The sequence below is a fragment of the Delphinapterus leucas genome, chromosome 1 (assembly GCF_059928025.1).
Source record: "Delphinapterus leucas isolate spDelLeu-1000000601 "Yukka" chromosome 1, BTC_Dleu_Yukka2, whole genome shotgun sequence".
NCBI lineage: Eukaryota > Metazoa > Chordata > Mammalia > Artiodactyla > Monodontidae > Delphinapterus > Delphinapterus leucas.
This window is the reverse complement of record NC_143129.1, coordinates 138,721,778-138,748,642: the sequence shown is the minus strand read 5'-3', so window position 1 is coordinate 138,748,642 and position 26,865 is coordinate 138,721,778.

Here is a 26,865-nt window from a genome sequence, read left to right as displayed (position 1 = left end):
ATGATTGGCAGCCCTAACCGCTGCAGACACAAGAACTCTTTCTTTTTTTTTTTTTTTGTTTTTGTTTTTACGAAGGACTTATATTGTGCTTTTATACATGTGACTCTAATTTAACAAATACGAGTACCCACGATGTACAGAGCCCTTTCTAGGTGCTGTGGGAAATACAAGGTAAATAAGACAGTTCCCTTATTTATTTGGACAGGCGTCAAAGGAATTTATATCTGGAAAGGAATTCAGACAGATACATGGGGGTATACTCCAAGTAACAAGGAAATGCTGAAAGGGAACATTTACACAACAGTATAACAGTGTAAGTAAGAAGGGCTTTACTATAAGGAAATGGGAAATGGGAATTTCAAAGAGGCTGAGTGACTCACCTAGTTTCATTGAACCAGGAGCCACACCTGGGCCCTCTAGCTCAGGTCTGGGCTCCTTCCCCACATATACTCACCATGTGGAACCATGGGCAGCATCCTGCAACCCCAAAGAGAAGCACGCACATGGTAAACACTTGGTGAAGTGGCAAGAAGGGGACAAGGGAGAGGGTTATCAGAGTGACCAGAATTACTGTAAAACATAAGAATTAATCTAAAGATTTATAGAAAAGGGAGAAGAACTCATATTTCATGCAGATCTTTTGTTGTTATTTGCTTGGATTCACATCTTCAGTTGTATTTATCATTTCAATTTTTTAAATGTTAATTCTCAATGGAACAACTTTTGTTAGTTATTGGCTTCTATATTCCTCAGAAGACATTGCCTAATGAAAATTTTTCTCTGCATCTGTTCTAGGTCTTTCATGATGATGATTAAAATAACTTGGAATTCACTACAATGGCTATAAATGAAAAGAATTAAAATGAGGGAATTCAGTAAATAATAAATCTTATCATATTCTCAGCATCCAGTATTTTTTCAAAAGAAAGTGTCCATGATTAACAGATTAACAGATGTACACACATTCTATTTCAAGCATTTACACACTACGTGAGCTTATTTTTAAATGCACGATTGTCTTATTTTTATCCACCATTATAAATATATGCGACTCTATTAATATCTAAGAATATGCATTAACGTCAAAGGTTCCTGTACACCCCAAACATTATTTTCTCACAGTATTATCAATTGAATGAAGTAGAATTTTTTTCTCCTACATACATTAAGAAATTATCCTTACCATTTCCTTTTTGGTTAGTCTTACACAACATTTTTCAAAGTACCATTTGCTATACTTAGGGAGAAACAGATACATTAAGCTATGTTCCTATTTTTTTCTTTAAATCAAATTATGATCCAAATGTACTTCATCCAGAAATGTGACTGGTTACTTAAGCTAGCCCATGTACTTCTACTATCTTTTTTAAAATCTTGATTTCCTGTTATTATGCTCATATTTCTCCTATGAGCTTTAAACAGTAAAATAAGTGCTTTGTCCTTACTTATTTTCTAGTTGATTTTCCTTCACCTGTCCCAAATATCGTCAGGAATGTTTCTAATTTAAAACCAAAAGAATCAGGGGCTGATTAGAAGACAGGAAATTGGAGGATTAAACTGTCTGGTTGAACTTCCTTTACTTATCAGCACTCAGTAACTCTCACTGGATTACAAACTCAACAGGACAATTTTTACAATGCATTGTTCCTTCTGGATGTTTACATATGTACAGTGCACATGAGGGAGTGTGTGTGCGCGTATGTGTGTGTGTGTGTACACGTGCGTACTATATGTGTCTGTGTGTGCATTCATGAGTATGAAGAGAAAAGAGCCAGCAGCTGGTAGTTATAAGTAGATGCCTTTAAGTGGGATAGTTTTAAACCAAAGGGGCTTATACTATGGGTATGAAAGTTCATTCCAAGACTATAATCCCAGGATATTCTTGAAACTTTCTCATTAAAACAGTTCGGTGAAGCCAAGCAAATAAGGAGATACTATAAGGAAAGCAAGATGTACTATTTTGGAAGTGGAAAATAGTTGGTGGTCCCTTATGCAGTTCATCTCTCCTTAGTTCTGCTCCAAATTCCCAACACCCATATTATCAAGCGAGTAGAGAAGGATATTGAGAGAGTTAATCTAAGAGGCTTCCCATTTTGAGATCCCCTTGGCACCAACTGAGAAAGGACTCTCTCTTACTGGGACAGCAAGTCTGAATGTTCCAGGTGATCTTATATTGTGAAATGAGTGTTTGATAGGGAATGAAATAGCAAATCAGGGCAAGAGGGTTAGGATTCATCTCATGACATTAGATCATTTAAATTTGAAAATAAGTAAGAAATAAACCACTGACCTCGATTTTGACCGTGTCATTTATATTTGCAGAGCTGCGTTCTAGAAACCATGCTGAGAATTCTTTTTCCTGGCTCCACTCTGCTCGCCTGTCTTGCCCTCAATAAATATTTGTTGATTTGGCTTAAGAAAGCTCCAGAATAATATCTAACGGTTTTTCCTGCTTCTGATTGAAATGGTGGGTTCTACAGAGAAAAATAGATGTAAAAATGTGCAATATGTGATCTGGCCAAATGAGTTAGTCAGTTAGACTGGTAGGTCTGGGAGTTAAAATTTAGGAGCTTGTTCTGGTGGTCCTTCATTCATTGACCAAATATGTACTGAGCCCCTACTGAGAGCCTGGGGCAGAGCAGGGAAGAGAGTCAGCTGCTGCTTCTGCCAGATGCCATCATTCAAGTTTTAAAGGCTCTAGGCCAACCTCTCTTACCTAACTGAAAATTTCATCCTGACAGCTAGCATTGACTGAGTACAAACTGTCTGCTAGAATCTGTCCTAGGTGCTTTACGTATATTTTTTTCATTTAATCCTCACCACAAATGATGAAGTGCTATTGCCCCCACTTTACTTACAAGGGAATAAAGACTTAGGAAAGGTGGCACACTGCCCAAGGATGGGCACACACCTAGAATGAGCTGCTCAGACTGCACGCCCTCCAGCTTCATCTTGGACCAAATTTGTCATAAACAAGTCAATTCTTTTAGCACTAGAATGTAATGGAATTCAGAGCTTTACAGGATTAGGATCATCCATCCATTTGTTCGATGGTATTGGGGAGGCACAAGTCTGTTTGCTATGAAAACAGAGGCAGAGAAATTACAATGTGTCAAAAGCAAGATAGGACACTCGTCTTATGATGCCCAGTCCCTGTTCTGAAAGAGTTGTGCAAAGAAAATTTCCTATTATGCAATAGAAACATTTTGTATCATCACAGACTAAAGAAACTCACAAGAGACATGAGAGTCTGATGCAATGAATACACTTAGTCTTATTAAAATACACTTAGTCTTATTAAAATACACCTTTTCATCAGAAGATGGATGGCTCAGGGAAACCCAGTGTGTTTAAGTTCTTGCTGAATATTAGGGACATTTTTTTCCCTAAGTAATGTAATCTATATTTAGCGAATATTTCACTTGCAGTTTTAAATGGAATGTACCATTTTAAAAAGGCCATCCTTCCAAAGAAATGTTCCTGATGCTTCTCTCTCTCTCTCTCTCGCTCTCTCTGTCTTTAATAAGCAGAAACACCAACATAGAACAGTATTGCTGTTTAATATTTTTCCTTATCACAAGAATCGTTAATTAAAGGTTTATTCCACCATAGTTTTCTGTAAGAGAAGGTACAATGCAGGATATATATTGCCTAATGGCAAAGATCTTAATACACTCCCTGTAGGTAAACATCTATTTTCCAGACAACTGCTGACTACAAACAATATGTCTCAGCCAGAACTCTTTAATGGTGCCACATGTTGGGCAGATTTTTCTATTCCTCATAATCCAAGTTTCTTTTGTGATCCTTGATGCGCACATGTTATTGCCCTGCTGACTGTTTGAAATGGATGATAATTATTCACTGTTTGAACAATGACCAGGTCAGAGGTGGGGAAGCATGATCCTGGGCAGAGCAGCCCTCTACCAAGTCGCAGTGCCCCGGAGGGTAGGTGGGGGAGTCATAGCAGAGAGTCAGCGCTTGTGAGCTGAATCAGACATTCAATGAATGCAGCTGACGCTTCTCGCCTCAGTAGGCGCACCATCTCCCCACGTGACCTAGGTGTAGGCAAAGTCCATACTCATTGACGGTTGAGAACACTCTTCTGGGGATGGTCCCGTCCGCCTCCCCCCACCCCCAAACCATCCTCAGCCACCCTCTCCCCCCGAGACGCATGACTCTAGTCTGCTGATGAAATGCCTTAGCAGCTGGGTTTGATAAGCTCCCTTCACATGTTGAAAAGCTAAACTTTGTGGGCTAAATAATTGATCTCACCCATTCATTTAAGAATCAATTAAAATCATGATAAATTGTTCTGTTGTGTTTTATTTTAAGAAAAACAGCAGCCTCGATTCTCATTTTTGTAAGCGTGTGAGAAACAACTTAGTAACAGGTGCTAAAGTCTGGACTCTTCACTAGGAGGGAATCCTGACGCACTTGTAATTCATTGCCCAACCCTGGGGTACAAATCGATACAGCATTGTTGGTAGAACTGCCTAAGAAAGGAAAGAACTGAGGGGGAAATTACTATAGGAGGGGCTGATGTAATTTCTCAATTGAAAAGTCAAGAAATAACAAAGCTTCATACAGGGGGCCACATACACAAATACCTTCAGACCAGGCAGGTCAGCCAAGGGTAAGACAATGAGGATGTAATAAATTAGTAGGGGATGGTGGTGTCTGTGAGAAACTGGAGAGTGATACCTATTTACCACTAAACAACAGTGAAAACGACACTGCACTAACCAAACAAAACGCATCCGCTATCCAGGGACCTAAAGTGATTGAGCACAGACTGTGGATCAGAAGATAGAGTGGGATTCCAGCATCAAAGTGTTTCATTCCACAAAAAGCAAGGAACTTACAGGCAAATACCCCTGGGAAAAGATCACAGCAACATAAACCACATAAACTACACTGCAGGTTCAGCCATTCACATCTGATTCTTTTCTCCTGGCAGTCTTTTGTGGATGGAGGAGGGGAAGCAGAGGACCCTGTAAGTATCCAAAATAGGGGGAGGGGCCCTCAAGCAGGAAAGGCAGTTAGCAGAAAGGGGAGCTAGGAGATATGGGAGGATGTGGAGAGGATGCAGAGGTGGGAGCTCGGTGGTTGCACTAGACATGCTTGCTGAGCCTCACCTGCTCACCCCAATTCCCTCTGCTCTAGCCCCAGATTTCTGAAAGTGGCCTTGGCATCTGTAGGCTCTCATGGGCATTCCAGAAAAGGATTCTTCACTAGCGCACAGGAGGGTTTTCATGCCCTTTTTCTCTACCCAGCAAATTCTACCCTCCTGCCAGGTCCAGGACACATGAAGCCTTGCCAGGTCCCCAGAGGCACAATGAGTCACCTCTCCACCCTCTCCTGGTCCCACAGCCCGTTGCTCATAGTATTAGGACATTGATGAAATTGTGTTGGCATTTTTCTGTTTACTATCAAGCTGCAGTATGTGGCTTGTTCCTTAAGAATGAAGTCTAGGTCTTACAGTTCTTTTTATCTCCAGTAAAAGAGATAAAAAGCCTGTGGCAAGTACCCCAAGAAAGGGCTTCTGTGCAGCTCAGCCAGCAGCTGGCAGAGTGAGAGCAGTTAGGACTAGTGGGACTTCCCTGACTCTGCTGACCCTGACCCCGAGCACGGGCCATCATTCAGCACTGTTGCCTGACCATGTTTTTGTAGAGATTTTTCACTGCTGTGTGTTTACTGCTTGCCATGCCCAGGGACTGGGCCCAGCCAGCACTCTGCACACGTGTGAGCTAATCCTCAAAACCTCCTGTGACACCAGTATCATTACCTCCACTCCACCAATGAGGAAACAGAGTAGAAGCGAAGAAGCCAGTTAAATAGTTGAATAGTCCTACGCTGTAGTGACACCAATTCACCCAGCACTGCCACACTCAGGCTCAAAAAAAGACTGTGATCATTAAGTGGCAACATAGTTTCACTCCATTTTGCAAAGGAGAAGGGGAAGCCCCAGAGTCTAAAGTCCCCCAGAGGTCAAAATCACCAGAGAAGTCTGGATTGAGAACTGGGGTCTCTAGTGATCTTCTACTGAATACCTGTGGTGGTTAATCATAGTGTATGGCATTGTTTAATTAAAAGCAAGCAAGTATTTTCTACCCACTCTGAGGATTACAGGAGATTTTCATTGTTTTTCTTTCTGTTTTTATTTTTTTTATTTTTCTATAATGAACATGTATTTTTTATTTATAAAAATGATTTTTAACAAAATCATACATACTAAAGATATTAGTCCTGTCCCCGTTGATCTCATGAACATAGAAGTAGCACCAGCTGCAAACATGCATAGACTTCACAGGAGCTTGGGCTTTAAGGATGTGCATATTTTCAAAGTTGAGTGATGCCCACTAACTTCCATTCTTAACTGCTGTTTTGAAGATTCCCTGTCCTATAATGGGTCCTGTGGTTCTACCATCCCCCAGTGTAGCATAGCAGTCAAGAGCACAGATTTCAGATTCAGATGGACCTGAGGGAATCTTGGCTCTGCTTTGGATGGACGGTATGACTATCGACAGTGACTAAAAAATTCTGAATCAGGTTCCTGAAACTTGGAAGTAAAATCATCATAGTGCTGTTGTGAGCATTAAATGAAACAAGGCATTTTGCACAAGCCAGAAACCTGGGAGGCATTCTAACACCTTCTTCTTGTTTACTCCATGTATCTAATGCAAAATAAATCCCGTTGAATTTACCACCTAAATAGTTTCTAAATCCATCCCCACCACCCTCCTGCAGTCCAAGCTACCACCTTGTCTAGCCCATATTGCCACAGAAGCCTCCTAGTCTCATTGTGTGCATGTTTGCCCCCTGTAATTTATTCTTAACACTTAAGGCGACAGGATCTTTTCAAACACAAGTAATCTGTGATTTCAATGGATTACCCTTTCTCTTAAAGGGAAAGTCCTTAATAAGGACTGCATAGCATTGCCTCTCCAAGCGTGTCTGGGGCCATTCTTCTCCCTAAATATACTCCAGCTAGTTAGTTAACCTTCTTTTAGTTCCTCAAAACCCCCAAAATATCAGATCCTACAAACAGTCTTCTCCTTTCCCTAGAACACATTCTCTTGTAGTTAACATTTCCACACCTACCACTCTCAATACAAACATGGCTTTGTCAGGAAGCTATCCCTGTCCCCAGAGAGTGTCAGAGAACTCTACTGATGGACTCTCAGAGCACTCCAGACTTTCCAGCAGGGCACTGTTTATAGTCATAAATGTATGTGATTATTTGATTACTTTCTGTTTCTCCCAAAAGAATGTAAACTCCATGAAGGATAACACTTTGCTCATATATGTTTTCTTGTACCCAGAACAGTACCTGGCACATGGTAGGTGATAAGTCAAAACTTCATTCAATGAGCAAATGGGTGGTACAGTTCCCTCCATAGCGAGCACTGACATAGTCTTAATTATTATTATCATAATTAATATTTTACACATACTGATAGGTATTTAAAAGTAGATAGAATGTCCTTTAAAGAAAACTCATTAGAGAAGTGGAGACTTAAATTAAGAGCTGAGAGCCTCAACCTAGGCTTGATTCCTGGCTCTGTCATGTCTTAGGAGTGAAACTTGGCCGTGTCATTTCACATCTTTGATTGTTGAGGATTAAACGAGTTAATGACATTGATGTGATTAGCATGGTGCTTTGCATACCATAAATATTTAGTAAATGGTTTATTATTATTATCATTATTATAGATAATCCCAAATCTTCCTCTAATAATCTATGTGGCCTTTAGAAAGCCCCTTAACCTCTCTGGTTGTCAGCTTCATCATCTTTAGAATAATAATATCATCCTCACATGGTTCACAGGGCCGTTTTGGGGATAAAATAAATCAGCAGGTGGAAAAGTTTCTCTGAAAATTATAAAGTGCAACAGATATGTAATACACCACTATTGACAAACCTAAGAAACACAAGTTCCAAATAAACACATTCAACCAAAATTTTCATGGCCTTTTCTGTATCTTCTCTTATGAGAGTGGGGTTCAACACACCTACTCAACAGTGACCTCAAGCAGTTGGTAACTGAAGGTACATGTAAGTGTAGAGACAGACCATCATCATCCTGTTAGCTATAGCTTTTTAGGAGATCAATATTCAGGAGTGTGGGAAGATAGCAAGGCAGTCAAACAATATCTAACAGACTCATTCTTCCAAGGTGGCACGTTTGGATTTAGAGGCAAAGAAATTGCTCCCCTAATGTGTTCGATTACCTGCCCTATCAACTCAGTTTGGGCAACACAAGGACCATGTGGTTTAGACGCCTCAGAAACAGAGAGAGTACGTGAAAAAACATCCTACTGACGATAACCTCATCCCATGCTGTGGAAATAACACATTTTGTGATAAAATTTCATGCAAGCAAATGTGCTTTTCTTCTCAATATAATTCCATTTCCCAAGATATTTAATGAGAGAGGCCCACAGAAGAATTGCTGTGTCACTTAAATTCGTGCTGAATTACAAGCATGCTTCTACACTTGGAATTGTCACGTGTTCAATTCAGCTTAACAACCTCTATGCAGCAGTTTCCGTGGAATATCAGTGGCCTTTTATTCCCCTGAGAGAGAGAACCATGGCCTGTGTACAACTAACTCATGAGTTTTTATCTAATACTGCAGGCCACAGTAAAATAAAACAAAAACAGTAACTGTCTCTTTATTTAAGAAAAGTATATTAGGAAACTATAAGAGTATAGTTTTTAAAATATAATAATAAAATGTTATAAAATATATTTTTAATATAATAATAATAATAGACAACATGTTTTGAGTACATCCCTATGTCAGGCCATCTACCAACTACTTTACTTGCCTTATATAACTTTGTTCCCACAATAGCCCTGTGTAATATTCCCATTTTACAGATTATAAACTGAGATGTTAAGTAACTTACCTAAATTTAATTCCAAAAGTCAGGAAGTGATTGATCTGGGATTTGAATGCTTGTCCAAAACTCATGTTCTCAACCACCTGACTATAGTGTGTAATTTAATGTGTTGTTACATTAATGTTTGCTGTTTAAACTTTGTATTAGCTATTAACCATATTAATATTTTTCCACATGGGGAATAATAACCACAAAGTTGGCATTGAGAGCCAGGGTTCAAGGTTGCAGCACTAAAGACCTTCTGGAAAATATAATAATTAAGCGCCTTTATGAACCCTCTTGGTGGTGAGTCAGTGGAAAGAATTGGAAAGCTCTGGTTTAAAAGGGCTTTTAACTAGGAGTCCCTAATGCAATCCTTGCCAATGTTCCAATACTTAAGATACCAAAGAAGGCAAGACTTCTTAAAAATACTGACAACTGGTACTAAGAAATTTCCCACTGACATTTCTGGTAGGCAGTTCCACTAACTACACATCTGTGACATTGAATAGAAACATACAATTAGTGGCCCATGACTGCTATGCTTCAAAAATAGAAGTCCCATGAGTACATGACAATAGGGAGGAAGATCTTTGGTCACTTTCCACACCTCTTTCTACTCATTCAGAAACTCATATTCTACAACACGTGGAGATAGCCGTTCCTCTTTTGCCACTAATATTTCTATACTCGTTGAGATAATGTAACTACCGTAAAACAATTAAGTAGGAGTTGGGGGGAAGCTGGTAGTGATACAATGCATCCTCGGAAGTGTGGTCCCATTGGTAAAACCCAAAAGACAGGGGAAGAAATGGAGAAAGCTGCAGTGTCCTTGCATGCTGGGAATTGTGCTTTTATGTATTTCATCTGCTCTGAATATTAGGGAGTCAGCCATTCGGATAAGAAATTCTTCTTATCACAGACCAGCAAAATAGCAGAAAGATGCTAATACACTGTAAGTCGGGCCAGGACATCAATCTGATATACAATTATAGATGTGGGAAGAGGATTTCAGTGGAGCACAATTGGAGAGCAAGTGGCGCCTAGAGCAATACATGTACCTTATATGTAAAAAACACAGATCCAGTCTCTTCCTATTGGAAGATGGATAAACAAAAAGAACATACAAAACAGAAAGCATTACATGCTGCTAAGCAAGAGCAAAGGGAGACTCGGAAGAAAAAAACATCTGAAAACCATAAAGGATAGAAACAGAGAGAAAAAAAGTGGAACAATGTCTGCTGTCTAAGACAAGAGTAGAAAGCCATTAGAAAGAAAATAGATGATGAAATAAAAGCTGGAGGAATAAAGATTAAAAAAAACTGGAGGATAAAATTTTAAAAGAGATTGACAAAATCAGGCAGTAATTCGAGAAAATTAGCAGTGTTAAGTCTGCTGCAAGGCAGAATTAATACTGTGAAAATTGATCCAGTAATTTCAAAGTCAAACTTTGAATAACTCTCCCAGACACACACAAATCACGCAAAATGTAAAACTCATATGACAGAGAATGGCACCTATCCCAGAAACTGAAGATCCAAGTCAAGAATTACATAGGTATTCCCAAAGAGAGAGAGCAATTGGACAGCAAAAGGAAGCAATAATCAAAGACATAACAGAAAAAAAAAAAAACAAAAAAACTTTGTGAACTAGAGGCATTTATAGACTGAGCCAAGTTTACTATATTCCAGGCAAAGATCAATGAGAGAACCTACCTAGCTCACCTGCTGTTCAGGATGGGAAAAAAGATTATAAAATCGGGTGGGAGAGGAATAAAAATTCACTAAAGGCCTGATCTCACATAGAAGAGACTCTAAATTCTATTTAGACTTCAAATTGTTGACTCTGAGAATTAGAAAAATATAAGCCAAACTCTGGTTTTTGGAAATTACAAGTTAGGTTGAAAAGAGAATAGACACATTTTCAATTACTAAGGAAACAAAAAAACACACACAAAATTCCATATTTTCAAGGCCCAAAAGCAAAAGAAATAGCAAAAAATTAAAAAGAAAATAAATTATGTAGAACAAAATGACAGAAGTTAACAAAGCCATCTGTACAACAATAAATATATGTGGTTAAATCCAACCATTAGAAAACAAAGATTCTCAGACTGGAGTAAAAACACTAAATCCAAATATCTGCTGTCTCTAAGAGACATACCTAAGACAAAAATGTCCATATGTTAAAATAAAAGGAGAGGCAAATCGTTATTAAATAGGACGAACTTAAAAAGAGGAGAGGTGGTATTAATTTCTGGCAAAGTAGGCTCCAAGGCAAAAGTAATAAATAGGGAAAAATAGATTACTTATTTACGTTTACAAACTGGAAAACAGCATAATGAATGTACAGTGTAATTAACCCCTTTATGCAGCAATTAACCTAATATCAAATGATATAAAGCAAAAATGCTCAGAAAATTAAGGAGAAACTGACAAGAACACAATTTGTATGTATAATTTTAACACAGATTTATCCACTCTTTCTAGTTCAATTAGACAAGCCAGAAATTATAATATGGAGAATTTAAATAAATATAATTAATAATATTAAGTCTACTAGACAATGTTGACCTCTTACAAACACAGTATATGCTGGCCTTAAAAGCACTCATAAAAGCACTGCAAAAATGTATTATGTCATGCAGGTGCATGGACATGCACACACACACACAAAACAATAAATTCTAAAAGTAGAAATTGCACAGGCTTTCTTGTCTAGCCACACGTAATGACGCTAGAAAATAATATCAAAGAATAGTCAACAACATACTTAATGGCAAAACAAGAAGCATTCCCATTAAAATCAGCAGCAACGTAAGGAAGCCCCAAATTATCATTATTCTTTAATGTTGTCCTGGAAATTGTGACCAGTTCAAAAGATATGAAACAGAAATACAAGGTATAATTATTGAAGGAAGATAAAAGCATTGTTATTTTCAGGTGACCTAATTAAATACTTAGAAAATCCAAAAGAACCAAATGAAAAACTGTTGCAATTAAAAGATAGATTACTTAAGTTATGGCCACAAGCTAATTATATACAACAATGGCAGATAAAAGACATAATGGGAAATGACTCCATTCCCAACAGTAACAAAAACAAAATCATGAAACACCTAGAAGTAACCCCAACAAGTAGTATGTACAACCTAAATGAATAAACTATAAATCATTACCAAGAAGATTTTATAAACATATCCGCAGTGTGGGGCTATAACACGCTACATCCTAAAATTGCAAATATAACAGTTTTCTCCCAAATCAACTTTAGCTTCAATGCCATTCATGTCAAAATCCTAAGGTATTGCAGTAGTTTGTTGCTTTGTTGGAGTTTATTGGAATTTAAATATCAGAGGATAAATGTTTTTACTTCAAATTTCTACATAAATGTAAGAGATGAAGATTACCATCTTCTTCATTAGAATGAGGTATCTTTACACCAAGTTTCAAGAATAACATTATCACCAAATAAAATGTATTAGGTTTCTAACATGGAAGATACATTGCTCACTGAGGGTAGGGACTCCTAAGAGGTATCAGAAGAGACTGAGGCCTCAGAGAAAACCCAGGATCCTGGAGGAGGCCAACTCATAACCTTCCCAGGGCCTATCATGTTCTTTGGTATTTGGACCATGTTGTATTCATTGGAAATCTGCAACATAAATTTAATTTTCTCCATTTTATGGATGACTTTATTGAGACACAAAGAGATTTGGTAATCTACCAAATGTTTTCAAATCACAAATAAAAGGTACAGGTGGATTTCTTTCAAACTAGAGAAGCGACACATCCCGGTAAGTCAACAGGAGCACTTCCTCACTGGGAGCAAGCTCAGTATGGAATGCTGACTCTCACTTACTGTCTTCTTCTCAAGAGCCACATGCATTGTATTTCAGGAAAGGGATCCTTGGCTGACCAAGTCAGAGTCAGGGTTGGGGTCAGGAGTGAGGCTTGGGATGGAGTTTAAGCTAGGTTTAGGATTAGGTTGAAGTTAGGGTTACGATTAGCATGGCAGTTGAAGCTGCATTTAGTGTAGGGCTAATGTTTGGGTCCAATGTAGTTTTAGGCTTAGGTTTAGGGTAAGTAAAGGCTGGGGAGAGGGTTAAAAGAAAGTTCAAAGTCTGGAAAAACTTCCGAGAATAAGTGACAATTACTGCTGAATTTTGAAGGCTGATGAGTTATATGAATTTTGCCTTGGGGGTAGTGGACCCCAAGTGGCCTTGTGGGTAGAGGAAAAACAACACACACAATCCCAGATGAGGGAAACAAACCTGGGTATTGCAAGAGTGGTTCATTCAGTGTGGCCAGCATGAGGCACACGGCGGGAGTGAGAGGCCTGAGAGATTTGCATTGGCATGAACCTGAAGATGGTTTGTAAGTGCTGAGGAATCATTTTAAATTTTTAAAGGGGAAAATGACATGATGAGATTTATGTTTTGAGCAATTGCTCTGGCTGCTCTGTGGAGGGTGGACGGAAAGGAGCTAAGACTGTGGGCACAGAGGCCAGCTGGACACCTTACATCCCCTCTCTGACTGACCTCACATCCAGCTACAATTCTCACTCACTACTCTGCACAGCCATACCACCCTCCTTGCTCTTCTGTCATCCGGACAAGTACACACTTGCCTCAGGGCCTTTGCACATGCTTTTCCCTCTGCCCAGAATGTATTTTCTCCAGATAGCCACTGAATGTGTTTCCTTAATTCTTTGAGATTTCTGCTCAAATGCCATGTGACATGTGCCTTCCCTGACCACCCTAGCTAGATTAGCTCTACTGCACATACAAAAACATACTTCCTTTCCTCCTTACCAATTTTATTTTTCTTCCTCACATTTTTCACCATTTATTTAGTGTCTGTCTATCCCTACTAAAGTAAAAGCTTTAGAAAATCAGGAACATAATCTGCTTGACTGCTACATCTCTTATATCTAGAAAAGGGCTTGGAACACAGTAGGTGTTTAATAAATATTTGTAGAATAAATGAATTTTGTAAATGTTTATTGAATGATTATGATACGCCAGTTACCTTCTAGTAGGGGACACAGACAAGAAAACAGACCGTTACAATTCAATGCACAGGATACTGAAAAAGAAGCCAAAAACCCAGTCTGGGGACTATGAGAGAACACTTAAGAAGAGAGGGATGTGAGATGAGTCATGAAGACCAAACAGAAATTCACCGGACAGAAGTGGGAACATGGTAGAGAAGAAAACAGAACCTGTAGAAGTGTCAAGATGAAAGAAGAGTGGAAAAAACATCCAATGTGATTAGAGCAAGAGTTCAAGGACTTAGCAAGAGATAAGCTGATGGGGTAGTTAGAGGATAGAGAATGTTAAGGAAATACTCTTCATTTTCAATTGGTATTTAAAGAGTGGGAGTTTCATTGGAAGTTTCTGGGCTCCATCCCCCTGCACTCTTCAGTCTTTAAACCAACCAGTCAATTATAAGGTCTCTAAGGAGACTGCTGTGAAAAGAAACAAAGGGTTGAATAGTTTCTTTAAATGAACCTTCTTCCCCACCCACCCTTCCCGTTGAAAATGTACTTGCTTTGCAAGTTCAATCCTTAAAGCATTGACTTCTCTTTTCTAAAAAGAAGGGCACACTCCAGGCTTGGAAAGGGTAAAACCTGGAGAACTTTAATATTATTTATAGACCTTTGGCCTTTCCTGAACCAAATTGTTCCCTACGGTTGATCTTCTGGGCACTCATCAAATCTACAAATATATCTGTCAATCAGTATTTTTGGAGAAGTGGTGGTGTACTTGATTTTACTTTCTAGTTAGCTGACAGTTGACCCTTTTGGTTCCCACTCTGGGGGCTAAGATTTCTTCTATATAATAGCATACTTTTCTGCCTCAACAGAACATTATGCTGAATCTTTATTTAATGCCTGAGGATTTACAGAGCTCACAGGCATTGTTCCAAACATAAGTTTAAGACTTTAAATTTAGAAACATTGTTCCAAACATAAATTTATGACTTTAAATTTAGAGGAATTTTGCATTGATTGAGCACTATACTCTGTGTCAGGCACTGACCTGACATTTTCAAACGCATGGACCTACACTCTTTCAAACATAGGTATGGTTATCCCCATTTTCCAAACAAAAGAACTGAGGCTTCAAAGAGTTAATAAATTGTTCCATGTCATAAAACTACTCCAAGATGGTCCCAAATCCCATGGTCTTTCTTTTGAACCTGAACTGGGGACTAACCCCCTAAAAGTGGTTCTAAAACAGGGTGTTATCAGCACACCTGACAGTTGGGGATTTCCTTCAACAAACACCCTGAGGTCCTGGATTCGGACAAGGCAGGAGCAAGCAGGCATGCTTTGAAATGTCTTCTCTGTTCATTTTGATATACCAAGTAAGACTTTTGAAAAAAACTCTGATTTCAATTTCTGTCCGTATGGCTGCCTATTATCCTATTATAATAATTAGAAAGCAAGAGAAAATTGCACATTTCCACTTAATTTAGTTCAGAATAATAAGGTGTTTATTTTGCTTTTGAATGAATTCTCTTGTTACAACAGGTCCTGTGGATTAAATGGAGTCTGCAATGAGCTAACTTGAAACAAGATTCACAAATATGAATTTAAGCTACAACAATCTCTGTAAAACTTATGACAAGTGTTGTAATCTCTCATCCACTTAGGCTGATGATCTAACTCTTCTCTACCCCCCACTATGCTATGCTTTATGTGCTATGATACAGTGGTTGACTAAGGATCATTCCCTCCTTCATTCATGTATTGAGTGCCTGTGATGATGGGCTTTGGTATCAGTGAGGACTATAGATCTCTTTACCACCACATCATGCTCCTTTCCGAATACTGTTCTTTCCCTTTACCATTGTCTGCAAGGACTTGAGAATGTGCCATACCTCTCCTGACCATCAGAGTTCTGAGTTGAAGGTGCCCAAAACTCCCCTCCTAAAAGTTGGGCGATTACTCTATTTGACCTTCTTGTCTCCCTACCTCTTTCATTTTGAGTCCCATGGCAGTAAAAACTAAGTAATCTGCCATTTTAGCTTGTTCATGTTATTTTCTCACTCATCACACACAGGTAGGGTAGACAGTCACCTACACACTATAATCTGAGGTGCAGAATCTAAATTCTTTCTATTTCAAGATATCACATGGCTGAAATGCCATGAATGGGCCCATGTATCCCATGTGAGTGAATTAGTTTACCAGATCATCAACCTTCTTTCTTGGGTCCCAGTAGAGTCCCAGGGTTGACTGAGCATGTGTGAATGTTTGGGTTGGTTCACTCATTTCCCACTCATCAGGGAAGAAAAGAGAAGACTAAAAGAAAAAGGAAGGGCTTCCCTGGTGGCGCAGTGGTTGGGAGTCCGCCTGCCAATGCAGGGGATGCGGGTTCGTGACCCAGTCCGGGAAGATCCCACATGCCGCGGAGTGACTGGGCCCATGAGCCATGGCCGCTGAGCCTGTGCATCTGGAGCCTGTGTTCCGCAATGGGAGAGGCCACAGCAGCGAGAGGCCCGCGTACCGCAAAAAAAAAAAAAAAGAAAGAAAAGGAAGAAGTAATTGGAAAACAGAGATATATGGCTCCAAAATAACTGTTTCATATTTCAAAGACCCACCCATAGATTCTGTTATCTAAGGCACTTTAAATATTACAGAATATTGCTCTTGTCTCCCAGCCCCTGGTACATGTGTTAGGTAACCAGCCAGCACCTTTCAAATCTGGTGCCTGCTAACTTTTTGCCACTAACTAATAAAAATCCCTTCCCCAATTCCTGTGTTACTGTGGTACCTCAGGACATGATGGAGGCTGTCTACCGGCGAAGCTACAGAGAGCAACTTTATAATCACTTCCAACTGGATGAGAGAGAGAGAGATAGAGAGAGAGAGAGAAAGAGAGAGAGAGAGCCTGTCTGGGATTATTATCAATCGTGATAACAATAAAAACTGTAGCTCTTTTTGTTCTTGTCCATCCTTACAACTGTAGCAGTGATCTTTATCTGAAATTACAAACATTTTCTGTGACAATTTGCTTCCACCCAGCACATCTGGTATCTGGCCAGAAACTGTAAATTGATGCTCCCCACTCTAGTGTCTGACTTGGGGAAGGGGATGGGGGAATTGGGGGGGGAGCAGTGGAACTGTGGCTGCAGACACAGACACTGCTGAGACATTTAAAATGCACGCTCCCCTAATAGGAAACAGAGCAGGCTGTGATAGAACGAAGGGAGAAGGGGGATGAGAGAAGCAGCTCCTTGTGAGTCAGGGCCGGGGCAGGGGGTGCAGGGGGGTGGGGGGGAGCCTTGGTGCCCAGCTACCAAAGGCTCAGGACTCAGCAGGGAGGCCTGCAAGGAGGGAACAGGAGTGGGGTTGCCTGATAAGATAGCGATAGAAAACCACAAGATAAAGGAAGTCTGGCCCGGAGCAGCTAGTCTAGAAAGCAGGCAAGGAATCACCTGACACGGACAGCAAAGGGTGACAGAAGCCAGGCAACCAGAGAGCTCAGTACCAGAGGAGGGGCTGTGAGGTGCAGGGTGGCTTGGGGAGGTCGGATAGGAGTGCTGCTGCCTTGCCAGCTTCCAATCAAGATGTGCATCTTTAACTTAAGGGGAAACCACTGAGGCATTCAGCCCACCAAGCTAGTGGCTGGTTGGCTAAGATGTATTTAACCTTCCAGGTGGACAGATTCTCCAGAAGGAATTTGGCGCAGGAAGTATTGCTGTTTAAATTAAGGTGTTACTATAGAAAACGAAATCAGAAGGAATTCCAGCCCCTGCTCTCGTTACTATAGAACCTTACGCAGTTAACGAAAAGTTTTCCATACTTTCATTGTCATTCAGCAAGAACTTATGGAAAACCTATTGTGTTCGAAGCTCGTGTGGAAAGGCCAACATACTGAGGACACGTACCGAGGAACAAGACGCAGGTCCTGGTCTTAAGGAACTTGTAGCAATTTCATCATGTGTAGACTACACAAAATTTCTGCCTTGCTTCCTTCGCAGCTTTATTGTGAGAATCTTAATGGCAATAGTGGCTGTGAAAGCAATGCTGTAAAATATTGAAGACAATACAAACAGGAAGAGACTAATATCATTATCCATGTATTGAATGATTTGAAGGTCTAATAATTTAGATAGGATGGATAAACAACAAGGTCCTACTGCATAGCACAGGGAACTATGTTCAGTATCCTGTGATAAACCATAATGGAAAAGAATACGAAAAGAATATATGTATAACTGAGTCACTTTGCTGTACAGCAGAAATTAAGCACAACATTGGGGGTCAACTATACTTCAATAAAATTTAAAAATAAAAAATAAAGTTCTAATAATTTAGGTCTGAGGTAACCAAAATTCAAGTCTGCACCTTTGTTCTAGATTCCTACATTTTCTAGGTTCCTTAAACAATCACATGGAGTACACTTAGCATGAAAGGAATTAGTCTACATCTTCAAAAAATCATTAGGCATCTGATTCTGAGGTCCTGTGTTGAAGCCCTCATTGTAACTAGGGAGGAACTAGCCTAAGGGCAATGTCCTTTAAGTCAACCTAGGACAAAAGGTATTTATTTCTCTGCCTGGCACGGAAATGATGGTAAAAGCGACAGGCAGTGGTGAAAAGGAAGCACCTCTCTAACCCAGACGTTATGCTCTGTACCACAGACCCGCTCAAATTCAAAAGGTGTTCAAAACAGAGATTGGGAACTCATGGCCCTGTGTGCCAGAGGGTGGGACCTACCAGCAGGCTCAGAAACCCCACACCCTTGGGGCTATGCACCTGCCACATACTTCTCCATCCCCGGGAGCTGGCCAAGGGGACATGAGTATCCTCACCAAGTACACTTTTACTATGACAGTGGATGCTGGGAATTTATTAAAGTCTCCTGAAACATTAGGCCTGTTCCAAGCTTATAATTATTTTCACACTTTTAGCCCACTGCCCACTAACCTTGATAATAGGGTTTTTAATTGTGGTAAGATATATTTGATATGTATAACAAGAAAATTATCATCTGAGCCTTTTTGAGTATACAATTCAGTGGCATTAAGTACGTTCACACTGTTGTGTAACCATTGGCACTATCCATCTCCAGAACTTTTTCATCTAAAACTTATGTGATCCAGCAGTTCCACTCCTGTTTATTCATCCAAAGAAAACAAAAGCACTTGTTCAAAAAGATACATGCAACCCAATGTTCATAGCAGCATTATTTACAATAGCCATGATATGGAAGCAACCTAAGTGTCCATCCACAGATGAATGGATAAAGAAGATGTGGTATAATATGGATGAGTAGTATATATATATATATGTGTATACATGTGTATATATATACATATATATGTGTGTATATATACACACATATATATGTGTATATATATACGTATATATATATACACACATGCATGCATACATACATATACATATGTATAGTTGAATATTACTCAGCCATAAAAAAGAATGAAACTTTGCCATTTGCAACAACATGGATGGACCTGGGTTATCATGCTTAATGAAGTAAGTCAGACAGAGGAATACAAATACTATATGTTTTCATTTATATGTGGAATCTGAAAAATAAAACAAATGAAAAATTATAACAAACCAGAAACAGACTCACAGATACAGAGAACAAACTAGTGATTACCAGTGGGGAAAGGATTTGGGGAAGGGGCAAAATAGATGAAGGGAATTAAGAGGTTCAAACTACCAAGCATAAAATAAACAAGATACAAGGATATAATGTATAGCACTAGGAATATAGTTGATATTTTATAACTTTGTATGGAATATAATCTATAATAAATACTGAATTACTATGTTTTATACCTGAACCCAATATAATATTGCTAAGTCAACTGTACTCAATGTTTAAAAAAAACCTTTAATCCCTTGGGCTTCCCTGGTGGCGCAGTGGTTGAGAGGCCAATACAGGGGACGCGGGTTTGTGCCCCAGTCTGGGAGGATCCCACATGTCGCAGAGCGGCTGGGCGCGTGAGCCGTGGCCGCTAAGCCTGCGCGTCCGGAGCCTGTGCTCCGCAACGGAGAGGCCACAGCAGTGCGAGGCCCACGTACCACAAAAAAAAAAAAGAAAAAAAAAAGAAGCTTCAATCCCATTAAACAATAACTTCCCATTTTCCCCTTTCCCCAACCCCTGGTAACCACCATTTTACTTTCTGTTTTTATGAATTTGACTGTTCTAGGTACCTCATCTAAGTAGGATCATATGATATTTTTCCTTTTGTGTCTGCCCTATTTCACTGAGCATAGTGTTATCAGGGTTTATCCATGTTGTAGCATGCAACAGAATTTCCTTTCTTTCTGAGGAAAAATAATATTCCATTGCATGAATATGCCATAAGTAATCCATTTATCTGTCAATATGCATTTGGGTAGTTGTACCTTTTGGCTATTGTAAATAATACTGCTATGAACATGGGTGCACAAATATCTGTTTAAGTCCCCACTTTTGATTCTTTGGGGTATATACCTAGAGGTGGAATTGCTGGATCATATGGTAATTCTGTTTTTAATTTTTTTGAGGAACCACCATAGTGTCTTCCATAGAGGCTACACCATTTTACAATCCCAACAGCAATGCACGAAGATTCCAAATTCTCCATAGCCTCACCAACACTGTTACTTTCTGGTTTTTTTGGATAATGATCAACCTAATGTGTGTGAGTTGTTATCTCATGATTTGATTTGCATTTTCCTAATGATTAGTGATGTTGAGGACCTTTCCCTGTGTTTTCAGAGGATAGATTTTGAATGAGGACTTTGCCTCTTCAGAATTTCCACCACTCACTGCCAGCTCTTTTAAATGAGCAGAAAGTCTCCCTTGAGTTCCTCCTCTAGATGCTAGTAGCATGACTTTCCCTGGTGTCATCTCTCATCATGGGACACTCTCTCTGGACCTAATCATGGTTTACTCAGGTTAACATCAATGTATATGCATGCCATGAGTACACGCAGACTAGAGAGGAAGGGGAGGCTGGCTCAGTGCCTGGGAAAACTAACCACTATTTTTAAAGTTGCCACCAATAATCCACTGACAGGTCAATGTGTTTTCAGAGAACCTAGAGTCATTTCATTTATTTATTCATTCAATAAACTTTTATTGGGCATGTACTTGAGACCAGCACTGTCCTAGCCACTAAGAAGACAAAGGCAATTATGATATAGTCCCTTAGGCTTTTGGAGGGCTTGGTGAAAGTTGATATGAGATCAATCCAGAGGAAGAAAGGCAACCTCGGAGAGCCATGTGCTGTGTATAATCACCCAGCACAGCAGTTCTTCATGAAGAAATGATTTTATAAGTCACTCTTTTACCTACTACCTCATTCTCTTCCTATTTTATTAGGTCATAGCAATCCACATAAATAATATTTTGTCCTTGGACAGCATAAGCGAGGATTAAGAGCATGGACTCTAGAGACTAATAAATCTAGTACCCAAAAGCATTTCCTGTGTGACTATGAGTAAGTGAGTTAAACTCTCTAAGCCTCTTTTTTCTCATAATTTTTAAACGGTGTGAGCTTATAGCGCTCAGCACAGTGCATGCATGGTGTGTAACAAAAAGCAAAACGGTTAGCTATTATTGTTAGATAAATGAATCCTCTTATTCCTTTGTTTTCAATTTTTTTTAATTTTTGTTTCTGTTTTTGGCAGGGGAAGGGAGGAGGGAGGTCTGATTCATGTTATTTTTCTCCTATGGCTATAAGTGACCCTCCGAAAAAGAAAAAACCAAGGACTTCCTGGGCCTCCCTCGAGTGTCTCTATGTATTTCATACTGGGCAGGGTCTCATCAGGAATATAAGAACAGTCTGTCCCATAGACATATATTTTCATAAATGTGATTTCAGCAAAAAATGAATGTTTCCCCCTTAGATACATGACCTGAAAAGCAACATGATTTTTTTTTAAATTTCTAAAACCTTTTTTTCCCAAGAATCCATTGTGTCGAATTAGAAAGGGTATGACTTTCCAGTTGTAGCAAATTGAAGCCCTACTTCAGAGGATGTGAACCTGGCAGGAAGTGAGTGATTCTTAAGGAAAACCCCAAGCTGGAACCAGCTTTCTGATTTGAGAGGTCCACTTTCACCAGGCAGCCTGCTCATTACCTGTGCCGACTTGGGCCTCAGGTTCCTAAGCAGTTGTACTTGGGTTAAAATTTAGCAGCTGATCTATTTACAATAGCCCGGAGATGGAAACAACCTAAGTGTCCATCATCAGATGAATGGATAAAGAAGATGTGGCACATATGTACAATGGAATATTACTCAGCCATAAAAAGAAACGAAATTGAGCTATTTGTAGTGAAGTGGATGGACCTAGAGTCTGTCATACAGAGTGAAGTAAGTCAGAAAGAGAAAGATAAATACTGTATGCTAACACATGTATATGGAACTTAAGAAAAAAATAAATGTCATGAAGAACCTAGGGGTAAGACAGGAATAAAGACACAGACCTACTAGAGAATGGACTTGAGGATATGGGGAGGGGGAAGGGTAAGCTGTGACAAAGCGAGAGAGTGGCATGGACATATATACACTACCAAACGTAAAATAGATAGCTAGTGGGAAGCAGCCGCATAGCACAGGGAGATCAGCTCGGTGCTTTGTGACCACCTAGAGGGGTGGGATAGGGAGGGTGGGAGGGAGGGAGACGCAAGAGGGAAGAGATATGGGGACATATGTATATGTATAACTGATTCACTTTGTTATAAAGCAGAAACTAACACCATTGTAAAGTAATTATACTCTAATAAAGATGTAAAAATAAATAAATTTAGCAGCTGAGAACTTAATCTGAAACTTTGCCCTGGGTAACTCTGCTGTGAAACACACCTGTCTGTGTTGGATTTAGAGTCTGGGCTGCTTCAGAAAGCTGTCCAAGTCCACTTCCCCAACCACAGCCCAGGAGTTTGGATCACAGAGGATGCTCCTTGTCAGTTTCAATTCTAAGCTGCCCAAGTTTTACTCTTGGTTATAAAAACATCCAATTCAAGAACTCACTTCCCTGGGTTGTGACTTTCATTTGTTAGTGTTCCAAGCTCTACCCAAAAGAGATACATAGAAGAAAGTTTGAGATCATTATTCTTAGCGACGACAGTTATATTTGGCAGTTTGGGGGATGAAAAGAAGTCCATGGCAGGGAAGCAAATCTTTTTCCAATGCCAGCATGAACCTTTAGAACTTTTAAGTGCTACAATTCACTTGTATTGTCACTGAAATTTTAAAAAGAGAGTGAGAGTCTCTAGGTCCGGAGATATAGGGATGTATGTATATATATAGCTGATTCACTTTGTTATACAGCAGAAACTAACAAACACACCACTGTAAAGCAATTATACTCCAATAAAGATGTTAAAAAAAAAAAAAGAGATAGTGAGAGGCAGAAAGAGAGAAAGCACCTCCCCCATAAAGACTCCAGCGCCTTGAGTTCAATCAGCTGAAGTTGGGGAACATTGTGTCTCCATTTGTAAAATGGTAATAATAATACCCACCACCTGCTTCCCAGGGCTGGTGTATGGGTTTATGTTCATTTCTGAGAGGAGCTTAAGATCCTTGAGTGAAAGGTGTGATGCACAGTATTATAATTCCCACCACAGGGTAACATATGGAGAGGGAAGGAAAGTGTATAGATACGTATGTTTTTGTTTAAACTCTGTGTGCAGTGCTGACTTTTATCTTATTTTGCCTTTAAGCTAAACGGCATGGGTCACATTCAGAGCATATGTTGTTATCATTCGCCTTTTTTAGCTCAAGAAAATTGAGTGAATAACGGGTATTGTTTTCCTATTTGCCGCGGTTAGAATGGTTGCACATTTCAAAATCTTTGACTCAACACACAAAACAGCAGATTCTGTTACTATAACGCCCAGGGTGAGGGGCTTCAGTTTGTGTTTCCCCCATTCTAACATCCATGAATGTTATAGATCCAATTTTGATTATTTAAAATTGGCAAAGTATTCCTTTACAAGTGAAAGATTCTTTTCACCCTCCTTGATGAACAGAATGGACAATGAGACCATCTCACTGTCGGTTACCCATGGGTCTCTCACTCACAGCCTCCTAAATGGTATAATGTGCTTCTCAGTTTTTGCTTTTTTCCTATAATGAGCTTTTATGTTAGTCATCTTATATTTTAAATCCTTGCTGAGGACCCATCAGTGTGTTAGGACAGACGCTGCACTTCTGCGGAAAGCCTCTTTCTCAATTTGATTTTAATTAGAAACCAGGTGGTGCAAACCAAAGTTTGGTGGTGTTCCTTGGATGTAAGATGTGAAATGGGTTTTAAGTAACACTGTATTAGTCATGAGGCAGCAATGGAGTAATGTTGACATGACTCGAAAGTAGCATTGTTGAGTAAATGAATATGTGAGAAGCACTTGCTAAACTAAGTGAGTTTTGCAGTTGTATGCACATTTATGTAATCCTGTTTATTGATGCCTGAAACAATCTGCAAAATAGAAACAAATCCACGAAGAAGAAATATGTTTGGAATTATTTGTTTATATGACAATTAAAAAAACAAACACACAGGAATCCAACTGCCACATTTCATGCACTAAGTATACCGTATGTGGAAGCTTCCTCTCAGAAAATTCTACAGCAACCTTTACTGACTGACGCAGAACAATAAGGAACAACCTTACGTCTTTGACTTGCCTTCTTGATTGTTTTAAACATGAGAGTTAGTTCTGTAGACTTTTTTAGCCAAACAGAATATCAGGATATCTAGACTATTGTCCTTTGTGTTCAAAAGTTGATGAAGAAAGACAATTTCTCTTAATGCAAGATGAATAAGAGTAATGACTCTGACAGAAACAAAATATACAGTTGCACATTTTCTGGGGGGGGTGGGGGAATCCATGTGTTTTTAAGGAAATGCATATATGCTTACAATGGGCCAGGCACTGTTCTTGAATACTTTACAAATATTAATTTGTTTAATCTTCATTACAATTTCTTGATTACTATGATGATTCCCAGTTGACAGATGAGGCAATTGAGGCACCGAGAAGTTCAGTAACTTGCTCAGAGTCACACAGCCAGTAAGCAGGAGAGCCAGGATTCAAAGGCAGTCAGTCTAGCTCCAGGGTCCATGCTTGAACTTCCACACTTCTCCACAGAGTGAAACCTCTATGTTTTAGGGATTTTTTTTTTTTTTTTAGCGGTACACGGGCCTCTCACTGTTGTGGCCTCTCCCATTGCGGAGCACAGGCTCCGGATGCGCAGGCTCAGCGGCCACGGCTCACGGGCCCAGCTGCTACGCGGCATGTGGGATCCTCCCGGATCGGGGCACGAACCCGTGCCCCCCGCATCGGCAGGCGGACTCTCAACCACTGCGCCACCAGGGAAGCCCCAGGGATTTTTTTTTTAAGAAGATTCAGGTTCCCCATTTAATTTGTCATCTAGACAACAGCATTTTATTTGTGGAGGTCAGATGCTCACGTAGCCTGCCTCTGGGCCTGCTGGCTGTCCATGGACCCAAGGGACTCTCCCTCTCACACCCATTTCTCCGGGCCTCTGCTTTTGTGGGCAAACACTTGTTGCTGTCTGACTCACTTAAGAAGTACATGCAGCCTCCGCCCCGCCAGCTGTGATCCCAGGCTGGATCACTTCTCCAGATTTGAGGTTAATCAACTGCAAATTCCATTAGCTTCATACAGAGTGAAAATAAAGAACAGACGGCTTCACATGGGAGCCTGAAGTCAGGTGCGGCTCCTCCAGGCTGGCCGGCAGGTATTCATTTTTTCCCCAGCCTCAAAGGAACATAGCCTTCCATAAGAAGACAGATCAAAGAAGGGCTGTTCCAGAACGCCTCTGCTACTGGAACGGCTCTCAGAGAGTCCCCCCACGTACACAACTGACTCCCTTTTTTTCTGGAAAGAGATTGAAGTTGAAACTCTGGTTCATTATATTCCTGCCTTTGTGAGAGCGTTTCCTAGGCACCCTGGGGGGTATGTTGCTGTGGTGGGTATGTGATGCTGACAACTGACTTCTCTGCCCACTATACACGGTGGCCAAGGGTTAGGTTCAAAAAGGCTGCCGTGACTTTGAGGTGGTCCTTACTTGAGGCTGTAAGCTTCTTTTCATATGTCCTGATGTAGACTGGCTTGAAAACACAAAATAAAAGCCGTTTTTCCAAAGATCGCTGATGTTTTTCAAAGAAGAACAAAAGTGAACTTGCTAGGACATATTCAAATACAAGCTGTTAGTTTCTCATTAATCTAAGTTGACCAAACAAAAGCTTTGCTGGGGAATAAAAGAAGTATTATATGACAGTGTTGAGTAAGTTAGCAATTTCCTTAAAAACGCATAGTTCTATTAGGCTCCTTGTGGGAAGATTCCCCGTGATCAGGTGAGAGTTCAATTTCTGTTTGACGTTTTAAATGCCATATGGTCCTTGTCTACACACTTCTCACTTTCCCTGAATCCCTGCCCCACGCCACTGGCTGGGTAACTGGTTTGCTTTCAGAATTTTCCCGTGTTTAATTACTGACCCCAGATTAAGGAAAATATTGTCACCATTAAAACAGAAAAAAAACGCAATAACCGCATTGTCGGGAACTTATAAGCTAACTAACCCTGATCACAAATGGCCCCTTTCTAATCATAGTTTGTGGAGGAATGAAAGATGCAATTGTCTGGAAAGGATGAATATGGGATCCATGCTGGCTTGGGGGTCAAAGGTCATCGCATGCAAAGGTCCCTTTCTCTCTGGCACCGCTCCCTTTGTATAGCATAGCTTGGCAGCTATCTCCTTGCACTTCGGCTACCTGCCAGTGCAGCTGGTACTGTGTCTGGTGCAGACAACAAAGCGTCACTCAGCAACCAGCAGCTCTGCATGGGGCCGCTTTTCTCAGATGACAAAGAAAGATGGGCTATACATTCTACCATCGCTGCCCATTAAAAGGACTCTTAAATTGCATTACTACAAGTTATTGTTAATTATGTAGTAGTCACTGGAGCTG